Genomic DNA, 15,964 nt, shown 5'->3' on the forward strand with positions numbered 1-15,964 from the left:
AGCTGCACGGGGCTCGAGGGCCATGGAGATGCCTGGGGTGGGGGGCTGTCAACAGGAAAAGCTTTACAGCTGTAAGGAAGAGCAGGAAGGAAGTGAGAGTGGGAGGCCAAGGAGGGGCTGTGGCCCCCACCCAGGCACAGGAGCTGGCGAGGAGTGGGCAGATCCTCACGCGGGGAGGGGGAGCGGTGGAAGTGGCAGATGGCTTGGCTGAAGGGGGAGCATCAGAAACCAGGATGATTCCTTGACTTTTGGATTTGATGCCTGGGTGGGTGGGGGTGGAGAGGGCATTTGATCCAAAAGGAGGGTGGAGGGAGAACAGGATCTGGGGGGTGGGGCAAAGGGTGATGCCAACCTGGACACAGGTTTTCAGTGTCTGTTGACATCGGAGTAGAGAGGGGAGCCCCGGGGGAGCAGCTGCATGGGGCACACCAGGCCCCAGGCTGGCACAGCTCTCCTCCCTGGGACTCTTTGCCAGCCCGGAGCCAGGCTGTGTGGGCGAGTGCCTCCCTGGGGGCCTGGCCTGGGGTTTTGTCCCAGTGCATCATGGATGAGGGTGTTCCGGTCCCCTGGCTTGGAGGTGGGTGTGGGTGGGGGTACAGAGGAGTTGATGGCTCTGCCCAAAAGGCTGGACCTGGACAAGTTGGAAGGTGGTCTGTCATTCAAGCACCATTTGCCATTGGCTGGATGTGAGCCCTGGTGTCACTACCAACCTTGTGCCCAGCTGGGTTGACTTCTTACTAAAAACTAGCAGCTGCCTCTCCTGTGCCTGGACTGGGATGGGAAAGACAGCAGGATTAGTGACATGCTTTGGGGTTTTTCACAGCAGACCTGATTCACTTTCATCTGGTCACCAGACGATGTAGTGACCCCTCCACTCTCTGGGCCTCAGAATCCCACCCGAGGTCCCAGGGTGGAGTAGAAGGTCTTGAGGGCCTCCGTGTGAGATGCAGCCTTTCAATGACAGAGCTTTGGTATTGAGAGGGTCACGGCATGAGTAAAGGCCTGGAGGCTGGTCTAGGCAGTCACCTTGCAGGACCTTGGGGAGCAGATGAGTATAGAGTCCACGTGCATAGAAGCCACGTGCATAGAAGGTCACTGGAGGTGAGGTGGGAACACCAGGCTTCTGGTTCGGTCAGAGGGACTAGATTACCATATAAGCCATTGTGCTCTAGGACAGTCTCCTGTCTCATTAAAGCCTCAGTTTTGGCATCTGCAAAATGGGTGCAATAGACATCACCGAGCTCACAGGGGTGAATACTCACTGAGGTAATGTACAGAGATGGGCCAGCTCAGTGCCTGGTCTTTGATTTCCAGAAGTTACCTTCTCTCCCTGTCTTTCTCCAGTTTATAGTCGGAATCCAGATTTCAGGGGAGGGCTCTTTTGCTGTTGGGGCTTCCTGTGAGAGCCACAGCCCCTGGCCTGGGAGTCCTGCCAAACCCAACTCTGGAGGCCATGAACCTCACCGTAGCCTTGGGGACGGGCCCGCTGGCCAGGGCTCTGAGCATCGGCTTTAGGTATCGCTAGTAGGAGACGCACTGGGGTTTTAACCAGAGGCAGTAATGAGCTTTCTGAAATCATGCCAGGTTCACATTCTGTTTCTCAAAGAAACGATGGGCCTTGATTTCCTATCAGCGTGGTTGCTGTTGTTGTCGGGTGTGTGTGTGTGTGTGTGTGTGTCTGTGTGTGTGTGTGTGTGTGTGTGTGTGTGTGTGTGTGTGTGTCTTAACTGCCATGGGTTTCAGAGCCATGGTGGAAAGTGAGGAAAATAGCAGATGCTAGATCCAATTGCCACCAAACTGTCTTGAAATGCTATAAATATTTTCTAAAAAGACTAGCTTCCCAGGCCTGAAGTGTTAGTTATCTCCTCCCTGAGAAACTAATTCCCCAAAATTTAGGCAAATAACCTCTTAAATCACAGCTGTTAACCTCAGGTGTAAAAACTGTTACCGCGCCAGCTGCAGGTCAGAGTGACTCTGCTCTGCCTAAGTGCCTCCGTGTGGCATAGAAAAGGCGGTGGCAGAGAAGAGGGACCTTGTGCTCAGGCAAGAGACCAGGGTCGGAAGCTGAATTTGGCCACTCACTGCTGTGTGACCCAGGGCCAGTGGGCCCACCTCTCTGAACCTCTTCTGTGTAACAGACCTGTTACAGGCCGCCTCGATCCATAGAGTGCCACTGAGCTGAGCTTCTTTCTATTCCTCAAAGGTAAACAAAAGTCACTGTTGGCATTCAGGAGTTCATGTTAATCAGGACTGAGAAAACCCCTCTTCCCCCAGTCCCCTCTAGCCCTCTGTTTGTGTCAAAGATGCCCCCAGTGACTGGATACCTGCTGGTGTCCCTTTTCACCAGAGAGCACCTGCAGGACCCAGAGCTTCCAGCAGGCAGGCAGCAAAACAGTGCCATTGTTTGTTCTCCTTGTATTTGCTTTTATGTTTAACTTCTATCCTTGGTGAGTGAGGCTAATTTTGTATTTAAGGTAGTATTATAAAGTTCTTTTAAAAATAAATGTATTTAAGCAAAAGTTGTGAATTGATTATTAAGCTAATGGCAGTCTCGATGGCAGAAGGAAATGACAAACATCAGGACGATGGGGAGGAAACGTGATGGGCTCTGCAGACTGTCCAGGCTGCCCTTTCCCTAAGTGCTCACCGGACAATGGGAAGACAATTGACCAAATGCTGGAGGGACATTTTGGTCAATTGTCTTCCCATTGCACAATACCCAGAGGTGACCGCCACACTCCCTAACACAGCAGGGCTACAGAAAGCCCTATCCTGGGGTCCAGGCCAGGGGAAACCACTCTCGTGGAGAGTCTTGGCCAAGAAGCTGGGATTTTGTAGCAATACCAAATCCCCCTACCCCCAGGCCCTGTGTGCCTCTCCATTAAAGTTCCCAAACTGAGGGTCTAAGCTTGACACCAGCCAGCTGCCATCTCCCAGGCCAGAGACCAAGACCAGGCCTTAGCTCTCCCAGGCATGGCTGACCCCAGCAGAATGTATAGTAGTTGCTCCACTAACAGGAACATCAAGTGCTGTAGGTTTTGTTTTACGCTCTTCCCGGGAGTGGCAGCCTGGAGTGCTGTATAGAATAGTAATTCTGAAGCTACAAGGAGCTCTGTAAGGGAGTGTGGGGACCAGTTGGTAATGCCTGCCATGGTGTGGGAATGCCTGGCTGGGGGCACACAGGCCTTTACTTGTGACTCATGTGCTCCCCCAAGCTAGATCCCGCCCCCACTGCATCACCAGCACCCAGCCTGGCGATCAGTGGGTGATTGAGCCCAGAAGCTCCTGTAGGAACTTAGCCAGTGATCTTTGAGCATCCTTGTGTGTGGGCATCCCCCAGCCACATTGCAGGCCCTGGAGGGTCAACACTCAGCCCTTGAGCTTGTGAAGCCCTTGCGCATTCCATACCCGCTCCCTGCTAGGGCTGGATGCGGGGTAGGTACCCAGAAAGTGTGTTGATGAGACCCAAGAATGATAGACAAAGGGGACTGGAGAGGTGCTTCGGCCTGGCTTGGCAGCAGCCCATGTAACACTACCTCACTGCAGGCATCGTGCAGGTGGCCGAGTGCCCCAGATTTTCTAGGACAGCCCTGGTTTCAGATCCTTCATGCATTGTTCTTGAGTGCCCCTGCCTGAACAGGCATTTGGGCTCCGCTTTGGAAGTCCTGGCTGCTGTGGATATAGCCCTCATGATCACACTCTTTGATCATTTTCAGAGCGCTCACTCTTCGCTGCCTTTGCATCTGGCCAGGGGATGGGGCAACCCCCTTTGCTTACTTTTTTCAGGTGAAGAAATTGAAGCCCAGAGTGAGCAAGTGACTTGCTTGAGCCCACACAGCCAGTTAATGCAGAGATCTGGCCTGAACCCATGACGCCCGTCTTCTGGCCACTTCACCTTCCACTTAGAAAGCTCAAAACTTTCTGCATCCTGGTATTGAAGCCTTATTCATTCAGTCAGCCTTCGTAGCCTAGTGGGTTAGACCGTAGGAACCAAACAGCCTGCTTTGCATTTCAGCTACTTCCTGGCCATGTGACTTTTGGTGAGTTCCTTTCTCTCTCTGTGCCTCAGTTTCTTCATTGATAAAATGGGAGTAAACACCACATGGGGTGGTTGTGAGAATTACCGGGTTAAGCGTCTGGCTCAGGGAGGGGGTTCTGGGGAACCGCCAATGGTGTTCACAGAGGTAGATTGATCAGAGCAGCTCACAGTCTAGTGAATGTGAGGTGGGAGACAGATGTGTTCACCACGGAAGAGCGTTCAAATGGATGGGTGAGGTCTGAGGTACACTGAGCCCCGCCTGGCGGTGGGCGGAAGGACCGTCTCCATCGCTCCCACACTATGCGGAGGCATTCAGAAAGGCTCTTCCATCCATGGACGATACTTGGAGCAGGGCTTGAAGGAGGCAGGGAGGGCACTGGCCTGACCCTCGCAGAGAGCAGCCTCCAAAACTACTCTGGACAGAGGATGACACTCACTACCTCCCGCAGCTGGAGCATCTGGGCCCTGCTGTGGGGTGGGGGTGGGGTTGAGAAGAGGTGGAAAGACCCGGTTGCTTTGTCCCAGAGGCAGGCACAGAGTCCTGTCTGGGAGCCCTGGCATGGGGTAATTGTCTGTTGTTCATCATCTAGTAAGCCAGCTCTCCACCTTCTTTCCGCCTGCCTGCCTTTCCATCCTTCCTCTCGGCATCTGTCTGTGCAGCATAAAGAGCCCCTCCCAACACAGTCACCAGCGATCCGCTTCCAGGCTAGTGTTGACACCCCAGCCCACCCGGAGACCCATTTATTCTGCCACTGGGGCATAGGGCCCAGTTTTAATCATCCTCGCTCCACTGTGAGATACAGATGGTTGTATTATTAATAGTCATAATTAATCAGCATCCACAGAGGAGCTTTTCCCTAGGCAGCAGATCCTCAGGACAAGCAGCCCTGGGAGGTCCCATTCCAGTCCCCACTTTATAGACAGGGGAAGTGAGGCTGGGAGAAGCAGGAGGACTTATCCGAGGTGGAGCTGGGTATGGACCCCCGCTCAGAGCTCTGATCTGACGACAGCCTGCAGTGTTACTGTCTGGAAATGGTCTGGAAATGGACTGTTCACACCACTCACCCATATCTAGGTCCTAGGGTGCCAATTGCTGAGAAGCTTTCAGCACTGGGGATGGGAGGGCGGTGCTCAGGCTGGTGGTGCACTTTGAGATCTCAGGCTGAGAGTGAAGGAAGAAAGGTGGGATGAGGAAGAAAGGCCTGAGGGAGGCAGGACATAGTGGGCTGGCAGGACCAGGGTCTGATGGGGGTAAGGGTAGGGAGGTGGCCTTGGGTGGAAGGAAAGCCAAATACGACCTGTCTCCTCCTAATACACACGGATGGTGGGTCAGGGCCTGATGTTGGCTGCTTCTCTGTTCTAAGCTCTGCCTCCCAGGGACGGTGATTTAAATGCTTGCAGCAGGCAGCATCCCGATTTATGGGGCTGTTTTGGACAGGCCTGAGTACATCAGCACAGCGGCAGTGAGGGGCTTCTTGCACAGTTCTGCAAGCCCACCTTGCTGCCAGCCCACCTGCTCCCCTGCCTGGCTCCTGGGGCTGACCACCACCAAGGCCCCTGTTCATGTGTGTGCACCTGAGGCTGTCCACACCCCAGCCCGCAGCCCATAAGCTGTGTTAGCCCAGCATGCAGGTGTGTGCTGCTCTTGGCCTGTGTGCAGATGAACACAGGTGTGCCCAGGCACACACATGTGTGTCTACCTGCACTCTGCAGGCAGCCGTGTGCCCATGTCCTCTGGGCTGCCTCTCTCTGGGTCAATCTGTTGGTGGCTCTGGGAGGTGGATGTCTGTTCACTGTCCTGTGTGTGTCCCAGTGTGGATGTGTACTGGTAAGGGGTGTACACACCTCTGTGCAAGTGTGCCTGTGTGCGTGTGTCTGTGTGCACACACGTGTGGGCATGCAGCTACCACCTCATTCTGTCTTTTTCACTCTGGGTGCTGTCCATACTCACATCCTTGCGTGTCATACACACCCAGTGCCCAGCGTGGCCGGGCTGCCCCTGCCTGATTGTTAGGCTCACGGATAAGACTCTCTACCATTGTAAATGAGTGTAGGAGTGCCCCAGCCCAGGAGTCCTGAAGGAAGTGGGGAGGGAGCCTCATCTGTTCTCAGCATCTCCACCTCACCTCCATATGGATGGTGCTGGAGAGGGAAGGCTGTGAGGGAGGGATGTGGCCCCTGCCCCCATACCCCCACGCTATGTTCCTCATCCGCCCTTTAATTTCTCCCCACTATGCCCACACGCTCTCCCATATTCTGGGCCAGGCCTTGAGGGCAGCCTTGGGTCATGGGAGAAGCCCAGTCAAGAGTCAGGCAGCCCAGTGCACAAACGCAGGCCCTGTTGCCATCATGTGGTCCTGGACAGCCCCTCTGCCTCTCCCATCCTCAGTGTTTTCCCACCTGCAAAATGGTCTCAGCAACAGCCACCTCATGGGGTTACCGTGAGGACTAAGGAGGTGCAGAAACTGCTAGAGAAGTCAAGTTCCTTCCCCAGCAGACTTCAGTCTCCCCGTCTGTAAAATGGCAGCGATGACCCTCACCAGTGGTATCACGGAATGTTTTGAAGGTCAGATGAGAAAAAGGTTCAGTGAAGGCTGGAGGGTGGTCTCCACAGCACTGGTTCCAGCTCTGAGCAAAGGAGATGAAGGGTGCTGGGGACTTGGCAGTGGGGGGGCATGCAGGGCCGGGGCCAGATGCCTGCATCCAAACTCACATGCTGCCACCCTCTGGCCTTGGGATGCGGGAAGCTTACTTCATCTTCATCTGCATCTCTATTATCCTTAGATTCCTCATCTTTCCAGTAGCCATGTTCAGAGTAGTGTCGATCTCATGGCATGGTGGGAGGATTCAGGAGAAATACGGGTGGAGCTTAGCACAGAGTTCGGGGCGAAGCAGCTGTTCAAATCAGTGGTATTTGTTATTCTTGTTGCCGGCCTTATTGCCGTACCGGTGGCCACGCAGTCTGGAGGCACAGGTGAATGAATGCATGGCGGGTGCTGCATTAATATCACACTGGGACACCGGTTAGTGAGGTTTAATTTGTGTTTCCAGACTTGATGTCCATCAGTCCCACCGAAGAAGAGTTCAAGCTTTTCTTGAACTTAGAGGGCTTAGAGGGCTATGCTGAAACTGGCAGCCTCAGCCTGCAAGTGGTGCCCTGGGGAAGGAGGGGGTTGGTACTGCAAAGGAGCTGGCTCCTGGGACTCTGAATGCTGTGCTCCCCTCAGTCACCCAGCCCCGCGATAGGAAGCCAATGGTTACATTTACTCCTGTTTCTTTTGAACCACATGGTGGCTGCACCACAGCTGGCTTGGAGCCTCTGAAAGAAGGCCCATAGGGGACATGATGTCTTATCTGAGCCAGGTGAGGACTGCAGCCCTTACTTCCAGCACTGCAGTCTGGAGCTTCCACTGAGCTGCCTGGAATAAGGGCTTGAACTCATGAACTTCATGACGGATGGACATGAGGTGTGGAAACATAGATGATACCGCATTAACGGGTATCCCAGTGTGATATCAATACATTCAACTGTGCATCCAGATGAAGTGGCCACTGTCAGCGAGGGGCTGCTTGCACAGTTCTGCAGATGGCTGCCAGCCCACCTGCTCCCCTTGTGCAGCTCCTGGGCTGACCACCACCAGGGCCCCTGTGCACAGAGCCCATGAGCAGTCCCCATCAGCTGTGGGCTTCCCAGTCTGTGCCCAACTTAATGATAGCTGCTAGGGTTGAGTAGAGGATGCAGTGTCCCCATCCCAGCAGGGGCTTCACTGAAGAAATGAGGCCCTGGCACCCAGGCCAGGGCAGGGAGGAGACAGCTGGTAGACACAGCCAGGGCTGCAGGGGCTCAGAAGTCATGGGGTCCAGGTGGGCAGGCAAGGGAGGAGGCAAGCCAGACTGGAGCCAGGACTTGAAGGACAAAGAGGATTTAGCTCACCGGAAGGGATGGCATTCCAGAAGGACAGAAGTGTGCAGGCAAAAGTTTGGAGTCATTCCTGAGGAAAGGTGTAAGACGTTTGGCCTACTCTGGTTACACAGTCTTTGCTCTCGATGGCCAGTGGCTGTAGGGTGTAGCAGATCGCCAGGGGTTGGGGTGGTGGGGGAGGCACACCCTCAGGCCTGAGCCAAGAGAGGCTAAGTGGGACCACACAGGCCAGAGCCTGAGACCTTGGCACCAGCTACTCAGAGCTCTCGACTCGAGAGTTAATGATTCATTTGTGGCCAATTTCTGCTGGCTTCGCCTGGAAATTCCCAAGCTTGCCCCTTCCCTCAGCTTAGGGAGTTCCAAGAATACAGTCTCACTTACACTTGGCCGAGAACATCTCACCCAGTATCCAGGGAATGGTTTTTAAAATTACAGCAGGTGTGATGTAGGTTAGCTATTAGGAAGAACTGAGCTAGGGCTGAGGGCTGGGGGCTGGGGGCTGGAGTGGTTTGTTTGAGTGTTTGGAACGAATGTGAACAGAACTCGGTCTAGTGTAAAGTGTTGCAGCAGTTACAAAGTGGGAGCTAGAGCTTGACCCAGAGTAGGACTTGGCTGGGCTGAAAAAGCAGTGGCATATGCAAAGGCCCTGGGGCATGAACATCCAGGGCATGAGTAATTGTGGTATAGTTGGAGTGTAGAGGGTATGAGAGACTTCTAGAAGTGTGGACACAACTCACAAGTGCAGGACTCAGAGGACTGGAGAATTTGGCAGTGGGATGTGCTGGCAGTGGGGAGTCAGGGCTGGTGCCTAAGGCGGGGACAGATGTGTTTGATTTGGGTTATAGGGTCACTTGCGCATTCCTGTCTTGATTCTGCTGGTCAACAGACCTTCTTTGACAGCCTGTTCTGTGCCAGGTCAGACCCATGCTCTGCATGGGTCTTGTACCTGTGTGGAGGCTGAACTAAAGGGAGGAGGTTACCTGTAGCAATTCAGGTGTGAGCGCGGGTGTGTGCGGGAGCAGGGGAATGGCTGATGACTTCAGACCCACTGGGCTCCATCACCGAAAGTTCCTGAAGCCCAAGTGAGGTAGCAGAGGTGTTGGGGTAGGCTTCAGGAACTCTGTGTTCCTGGCAGGCTCTGTGGACAGGCAGCCTGGAAACCACCCCTGTGGGGTAAGATCAGCGTGGCTCCAGGAGCCTGGAATATGTATCTGTCATGTGCAGGGGAGGGGAGCATATGAGGCCCAGAAAGAGGAAGGTTGATGGCACAGCCCAGGCAGAACTTGGGGCCCTGTCTCCTAATCCTGGCTGATTGTACACATATTCCACCACCTGCCCATTCCTACAGATCTAAAGACACTTTCCTGGAACAGGCAAAACAGAGCAGCCTGATTGTCTGGGTCAAAACGTCTGGGTGTTTGGGGAGGGAGGGTTCCTTTAAATCTTTCACAACTTAGCAAATTTAATTTCTTCTGATTATTTCTTGACAGTCCCAGGCGTTGGTGGTAAACAACCGCTCTCCCCAGAATGTTTCCCTGTGACAGCAGCTTTCTCTGGCGAGGGTGCTATCAACACTTGGCAGCGCCTCCTCCCGGCTCCCGGCTCCCAGCTCCTGAGCTCCTGGTCTCTTGAGCAAGGCAGCAAGTGAAGGCTTCTGAACAGCTTTCAGCATGCAGAGCTGGCCCTGTGTGCTGGGGCAGGGACAGGCCTAGCCTCTTTGTTCCCCGCAGCAGCCCGCTTGGCTTTGGAGCCTCAAGTGGCCTCTGGTTGTGGATGGTCCCTGAGCAGCAAGGCTGGGTGGTATCAGGTGTCCGCTGGCTCCCACAGCCCTGGTGCCGAGGTCCTTGGCATGGCTCAGTGGCAGGAGGGAGCCTGTCTCCTGAGGGCGGCTCTGCCAGGCCTGTCTGTGGCCGAGAGACCGGCAGCATCCTGGGCCCACAGCCTCTGTGGTCTGCGTCACACTGGCTTAGGTGTCCTGAGTCAGAACCAGGAAATGGATCTGCTGTGCGGGGGTGGAGGTGCCGCTGCCCAGGCAGCTGGGGTGAACCCCAACCTCCTGCCCGTCCACACATGGGGGTGCTGGCCTCGTGCTTCCCTCCTCTGGCTTGGCCTGAATGTGATCAGCACCTGGAGGAGAGGCTGAGGTTCCAGCCTGCTCCACACTCCACTGCGTTGCTCAGGCCCCCACTGGCTGTTTTTGGCAGGGTGGGTGCTCAGACACAGCACTGCCCTACGCTGTGCTTTTGCCTGAGTTATTCTATCACCTTTTTCTAGAATGCCCTTCCCAACTTGTTGTCTGGGCGATTTTCTGCTCCTCATCCAAGAATGTACCCAAGAATAGCTTTTTTGGTGAAGGCTTCCCTGGCACCCCCACTCTGGCCAAGGCTGTCCCCCTTTCCTCTGAGCCCCGTCTCCATTGACGGGTCCTGTGACAGTGCAGTATATTCACATTTGGAGCCCGTTCGCCTGTGTGGGTGCCTTGAGGCTTTTTCTCTGTGGGTGCTACAGGACTGATGTGTAATATCAGCTCAATAAAGCAGGCTGGATTTAATTAAGGGGGTTCCTGAAGGCGGTACTGGATTCTCCCTTTGTTAGTGGTGTGGTGAAGAGGAGGCGAGAGTTTGGAAATGGAGAGAGGCTGACTTTCCATCCTGCCCCCTGCCCCCGCTGCCCCCCTGACTGCTGGGGACTGGGGCGACCCCCTCCGTTTCCATCCAGCGGCAGCCTTCCCTGCCCGGCAGGAGCCGGCTCCCCAGGTTGCCAGAGTGATCACTCTCCAGAAAACACCCAGTGGAAACTGCATGAATGATTGATAAGAGCTGAGAGCTGTTTAATTTTTTCCCCCTGTTTAATGGCTATCAATAATTTAATATGCTCTCTGTATGTTTTTAAGAAATAGCACCCATTTCGCCGTCTCCGGTTTAGCGGGCTAAATGATTTAAGTGTTGGAAATGTGCTCTGAGGATGGAGGTTGAGTGAGTCGGACAAATCTGGAGGCTGGGGGTTGGGGGAGGTGGGTTCAGAGCCAGCCGCAGCATCTTGGCCTGGGTGTGTGTGTGGTGTGTGTGTGTGTGTGTGTGTGTTTGTGTGTGAAGGTGGGAGGGAGAAGGGAGGGAGGGAAGGGGCGGGTAAAAGCCAGCTCCTCTCTGCTAAGAGCAAGATAATTGCTTTTCCGGGGCCTCACTGAGCAGCAGCTGAACAGCTGTTAGCACCCCCCTCCCCACCACAATGCTAAGCTTTTTTTCTGGATTGCTCTGGGGTGTCCAGGGGGGCTAGGAAGGAGCTGCCACCGGTATCACCGCAGCCTGAGAATCTCCCCTCCCCCTGACATCTTTGCCCCCTCCTAAAGCTTCTAAATCATTTTTATTTTAACGACGCAGTAAGCCTGCTGCCCAAGTGGTGTCTTCCAGATGGGGTGTGGATGGTGGAGTGGAGTAAGGGACTCAGAGGGACCTGGTGGGTCATCTGCCAGTGCTCTCCCAAACTTTCCAGATGCAGACTATCACCTGGGAGGACTTGCTAAAAATTTAAATTTCTGGGCTGCCTTCCAGACCCATAGACTTCCATTCCCAGGGGAGAGGCTTGGGAAGCCGTGGGTTTAACTATCAGCCCAGGTGATTCTTATCAGAGGAGTTTGGGAACTACACATCCAGCTCTGTTCTGGTGCTTACAGCACCCACAGCACCACGTGGCAGCTCCCTTCTGCTTGCATGCCTCTGCGAATGAGGGACTCACCACCTCCCAAGGTAGCAGATCTACTTGTAGAAAGCGTGCTTGGGTCCAGAGCCTCTTCTGAAGTTAGGCTGTGACCTACCCGGCTGCCCTTGTGTGCTTAGAGTTCTCTCTGCTGCAGGATAGACCGTGTTTCCTGGGATCTGATGTCTTTCCCTCTCCCAGCCTGGGCACTTTCTGGCTTGTTTGGGCCTCTCTGTTGAGTAAGGAGCTTCCTCTCTTAGCAAAAGGTCCTGGAGGTGGGAGGCAGGAAGGTGACAGGTGATGTGGCCTGCCTGTAGTGTGTGAGGTGGCTGCATCATCCGATTGTTGGTAAGTGTCATCACTGATACAGTGGGGACACCAAGGAAGGCAGAAAGAGGCTGGGCCTCAGCACCACCTTGGCCTATCGGGGACTCTGATCGTCCCACAGGAGAGAAAACTGGCTCATCAGAGATCGTTGTGTCAGCCATAGCTCTTAGGTGACACTGCAGGGAACTGAGGGCTGAGGGGTTTCCCCAGAGCCCACATATCTATTTAGGACAGAGCTGGAGCTGCAGATGTGTGTGCGGCAAGAGGCCCTTAGCGGGGTGGCCAGGCCAAGGCCCTGGCTTTGGGGATCAGCTGAGGCCCCAGCCAGTCTCTCACCTGAGGTCTGATGGGGGAGGGCTTCCGCCTTCTCAGTCACTGGGGCTGATGGAAATTCATGGAGTCAATACAGAGAAGGATTTGGCGGAGCTGATGCCCACTCTGTCAGGCATTACAACTCTTCCTGCTGTCTGCCCAGCAGTTTGCGTCTTTTTGCCAGAGGGTGCAGCATTGTACGACTGCCATGGGTCTTGCCATTTTGTTTTAATAGAGAATTAAGAGGGGAGGAGTGGTACACATTTACTGGGCATCATGGTCTACTGCAAAATGGGGAGTTATAATCAACCCCATAAGCCCTGCACTCTGTAGCCCCTTGCTGCACCCCCAGATTCAGCCCCACCTTGGTCTCTATGGGAGAAGGCTAGGCCCCCGGAAGAGTATGGCCCCGTTGGGTGCTGGCAGCTGACCCATCTTGTGATGGCCAGTTCCCTGTGTTTCCCATCCTTTCCTGAAGCCTGCTCTGGCCATCACAGTGTGTCTGAGGGTGTCTCGACCCTGGGGAAAGAGGAATGGGGTGCCACCTAACCCTGATAGAGCCTCTGCTTGGAGAGCTCTGAGAGCTGGGGAGGCAGAAGAGAGACTTACACACCCTGGGGAAGACCCAGCCCCAGAGAGAGAGCTGTGTTAGTATGGACACCAAGGCAAGGCCTGGGGAGGTCAGGGAGGGCTTCCAGGAGGAGGTGCCAGCTGACCGCAGGCTTGAGCATGGTAGGAAGGGGAAGGGCATCCTGGAGTGGAGGTGTGATGCAGCCTGTGGGTGTGCACAGAAGAGTGAGGTACAGCCTGCAGGACTGGGGATGGGCTACAGAGGCCGGCCGGCCAGGGCGGGGCTGACCTGATTGACCTGGGCAGAGAGCCATGGAAAGATTTGTCTTCAGTTCCCACTGAAGTGTTAGATTCATGCAGAAAAGTGTGTATCTCCTAAGTTTGTAGCTTGACAAATTATCCTGAAGGGCACATGCTTCTGTAGCTGCCAGGCAGGTCAAGAAACAGAGCATTGCAGCCCTGCTGGAGCCCCTGTGCCCTCTAGTCACTGCCCACCTCAAGGATACTGACTGTCCTGACTCCCAACGGCCTGCTGTCATCTCCTGCTACCCAGCAAACCACCTGAAAACCTGGTGGCTTAAAGCAGTCACCATTTATGAAACCTCACAATTCTGTGGTTTGGCTGGGCTTCACCCCTGATTCCCTTGGGCTCATGAGGCTCCAGTCACCTTGAGGGTTGGCTGGACTGGAAGGTCCAGATGGCCTCAGTCACAGGGGCAGTGGGTGCTGGCTGTTGCCAGGGCAGTTACCCAGCCTCCAGTAAGACAGACACCTCCCTCCATGGCCTGCAGCTCCCAAGAGAGGCAAGGCCAGAAATGGCAAGACCTCTTGAGGCCTAGTCTCTATAACTCACAAAATGTCACTCACACTGAATCGTATTGATCTAAACCACTCTCACGGCCGGCCCTCAGCAGGTGGAGAACAGACTCCGCCTCTTGATAGGAGGAACTCCAGAGGACCCCTGCCGTATTTCATCTATTAAAAGCGTAGAATCTTTATGCCCTTCTTGACCTTTATATAAATGGATCTCGTAAGTGCATTCTCTGTTGTGCCTGGCTTTTTAAGTCAACATTATGTTTGCAAGATTTACCCGTGTTGTTAGATGAAGCTGCAGATCACGCATTCCCAAGCCTGTCCAGCAGTTTGTTGTGTGGAAACACCAGTTGACCCATTCTGTGGTTGGTGGCCATCTGGGAAGTTTTCATTTTCTGGCTGTTATGAATGGCCCTGCTATGAGCATTCTAGCACATGTCTTCTGGTGAACATATGCACATTTTTCTGTGGACGTGGAGTTGCTGGGTCATGGGAGAGGTCGCAGGGTAAGAGACCCTTCCAAACTGTTCTCCAAAGTGGTGGGACTAGTGTGTGCCCCACCAGCAGAAGGGGGCTTTACTGAGACCTAGCTGAAGATGGGCTGGAGGTGCATCTCATGGACACGGGAAGGGGCTTCCTGTGATGTCCCCTTTGTCCTCCCTGAGACTCGGGCCCCCAGGTCAGGGGAAGTAGGGCCATGAGGCTGATCACTCTGTTCTGATTGTGAGCTTTCCTGCTGCCCTTTTTTCACCCCAGGGGCCTCCCATTGCCTTCTCCTTTGTCCAGAAGCTGCCCTTCCCGGCCGACCTGACACTCACAGTCAGGGAGGCCAGGAGTCTGCAGACACAGGAGCTGGGGGGAGACAGCCACACAGCCTCCGTTCCTGAGGAGGTTTGTACTTCACTCCAGTTTTGCTCCTTGCCATGGGAAGAACCCTTTCCCTCTCAGGGCCTCAGTTTCCTCATTTGTAAAATGACAGGGCAAAGTATCAACCTCACCAAGTCTCTTTCTTCTTATCAAGCTGACCCCATATTCTAGAATGGAACAGAGGAAGGGACGGGGGAGGCCTCCTGACTTCAGTCGACTGTGTTGTTCCATTTGTTCATTGCACACTTTCATTGCACCATTCATCCATCAGGGAGTCCCTGTGGTCCTTGTTAACCAGCTCAGGGGACAGAGAGAAACTAGACCTCACTTCCGATGTCCAGGAGCTGGGCCTGGAGCAGGAGATCGGCCTGTGCAAAGTGGGAGGAGGAGGGAGGAGGCAGGATCAGCCAGGTGCACAGCCCACTGGGGACGGACAAGCGAGGAGGGGCAGGTGGGAGAGGGCTCCACGGAAGCACTTGAGCAGAGTCTCGAAGGCCAGGGCGCACTTGAAAGACAAAGAGGTGGTGAGAAACACTCTGAGCGGGCCACCCGGCGTGTGCCAAGGCTGGAGGGCAAGGGGTCTAGGGGGCTGGGCTGACTGGGGCCCAGTGGCTGGCGGGAAGTTTTGGCTGCTGCTGTGGTCCATGGCTTGCGGGTTGTGGGGCTGCTGGGCTGGCACTGAGGCCTCGGATGTGACATTCAGGAGCTGTGCCTTTATTTGGCATTGGCAGGGGTGCGGTATCCAGTGTCTAGGGGTAGCTCCACGTTGGGGCACCAGTTCCATCTTCCAGGAGATGGCAGCCAGGATGTAGAGGTCCGTAAAGTGGGTAAGGGCCTGCCCGCAGGGTCAGAGCTTGGAGCTCACCGTCCTCTTTCCTTTCTCCCATAGGACCCACGGCAGCTGTGTTCTGATTTCGTACTGCTGCTGGGGCTGCCGTCCCCTCCTCCTCCAGACCCTCTCAACAGACTTGAGTCCTGGTCCTTTGGCAGAGGCCTGAGCAGGTAAGCAGGATGGGCTGGCCCTCTGGTGCTTGCACCTGTGGATGCGGGGCAGACAGGGCGTGCGGGCCACCCGGAGTGCGTGGTGCTGTCTCAGGATCCAGAGGGCTGGGGAGGGGATGGGGCTTCTTTCTCTGTCTTTATTTCTTCCTCGGCCTTTTCCTCTCAAAGGAAGCCACAGTGGAGGGTGGCGAGTACCCTGACCTGGGACCTGGACATTGGATTTTATTCTGCTGCCAACTCTCAGTGTACCCTTGGGTAGTCCTTTCCTTCTAGAGGGCCTCAGCTTTCTACTCCAGTCCATGGGAAAACAGTGATATCCTCTAACACGACGAGCACTTAGCTGTGTTCTGGGTACTGTGCAAAGCACCATAGAGTTAGTACCCCTTTCAGCATCACAGCAGCCTGGTGAGGGCACT

At 54.7% G+C, this 15,964-nt stretch overlaps 1 protein-coding gene across 5 annotated transcripts in view; it reads left to right on the forward strand.

The window, feature by feature from the left end:
* ZMIZ1 (zinc finger MIZ-type containing 1) overlaps positions 1 to 15,964 on the forward strand; it is a 243,323-nt gene that overhangs the window by 35,243 nt on the left and 192,116 nt on the right. For all 5 annotated transcript variants that reach the window (XM_012466280.2, XM_012466278.3, XM_012466277.3 and 2 more), the window contains exon 2: positions 15,436 to 15,548. The gene's annotated coding sequence lies outside the window, so the exon portion shown is untranslated. The remainder of the gene's footprint in view (positions 1 to 15,435; positions 15,549 to 15,964) is intronic.

Source organism: Aotus nancymaae, unplaced genomic scaffold (assembly GCF_030222135.1).
Source record: "Aotus nancymaae isolate 86718 unplaced genomic scaffold, 86718_ANA_hifiasm-v0.15.2.pri h1tg000010l, whole genome shotgun sequence".
Lineage (NCBI taxonomy): Eukaryota > Metazoa > Chordata > Mammalia > Primates > Aotidae > Aotus > Aotus nancymaae.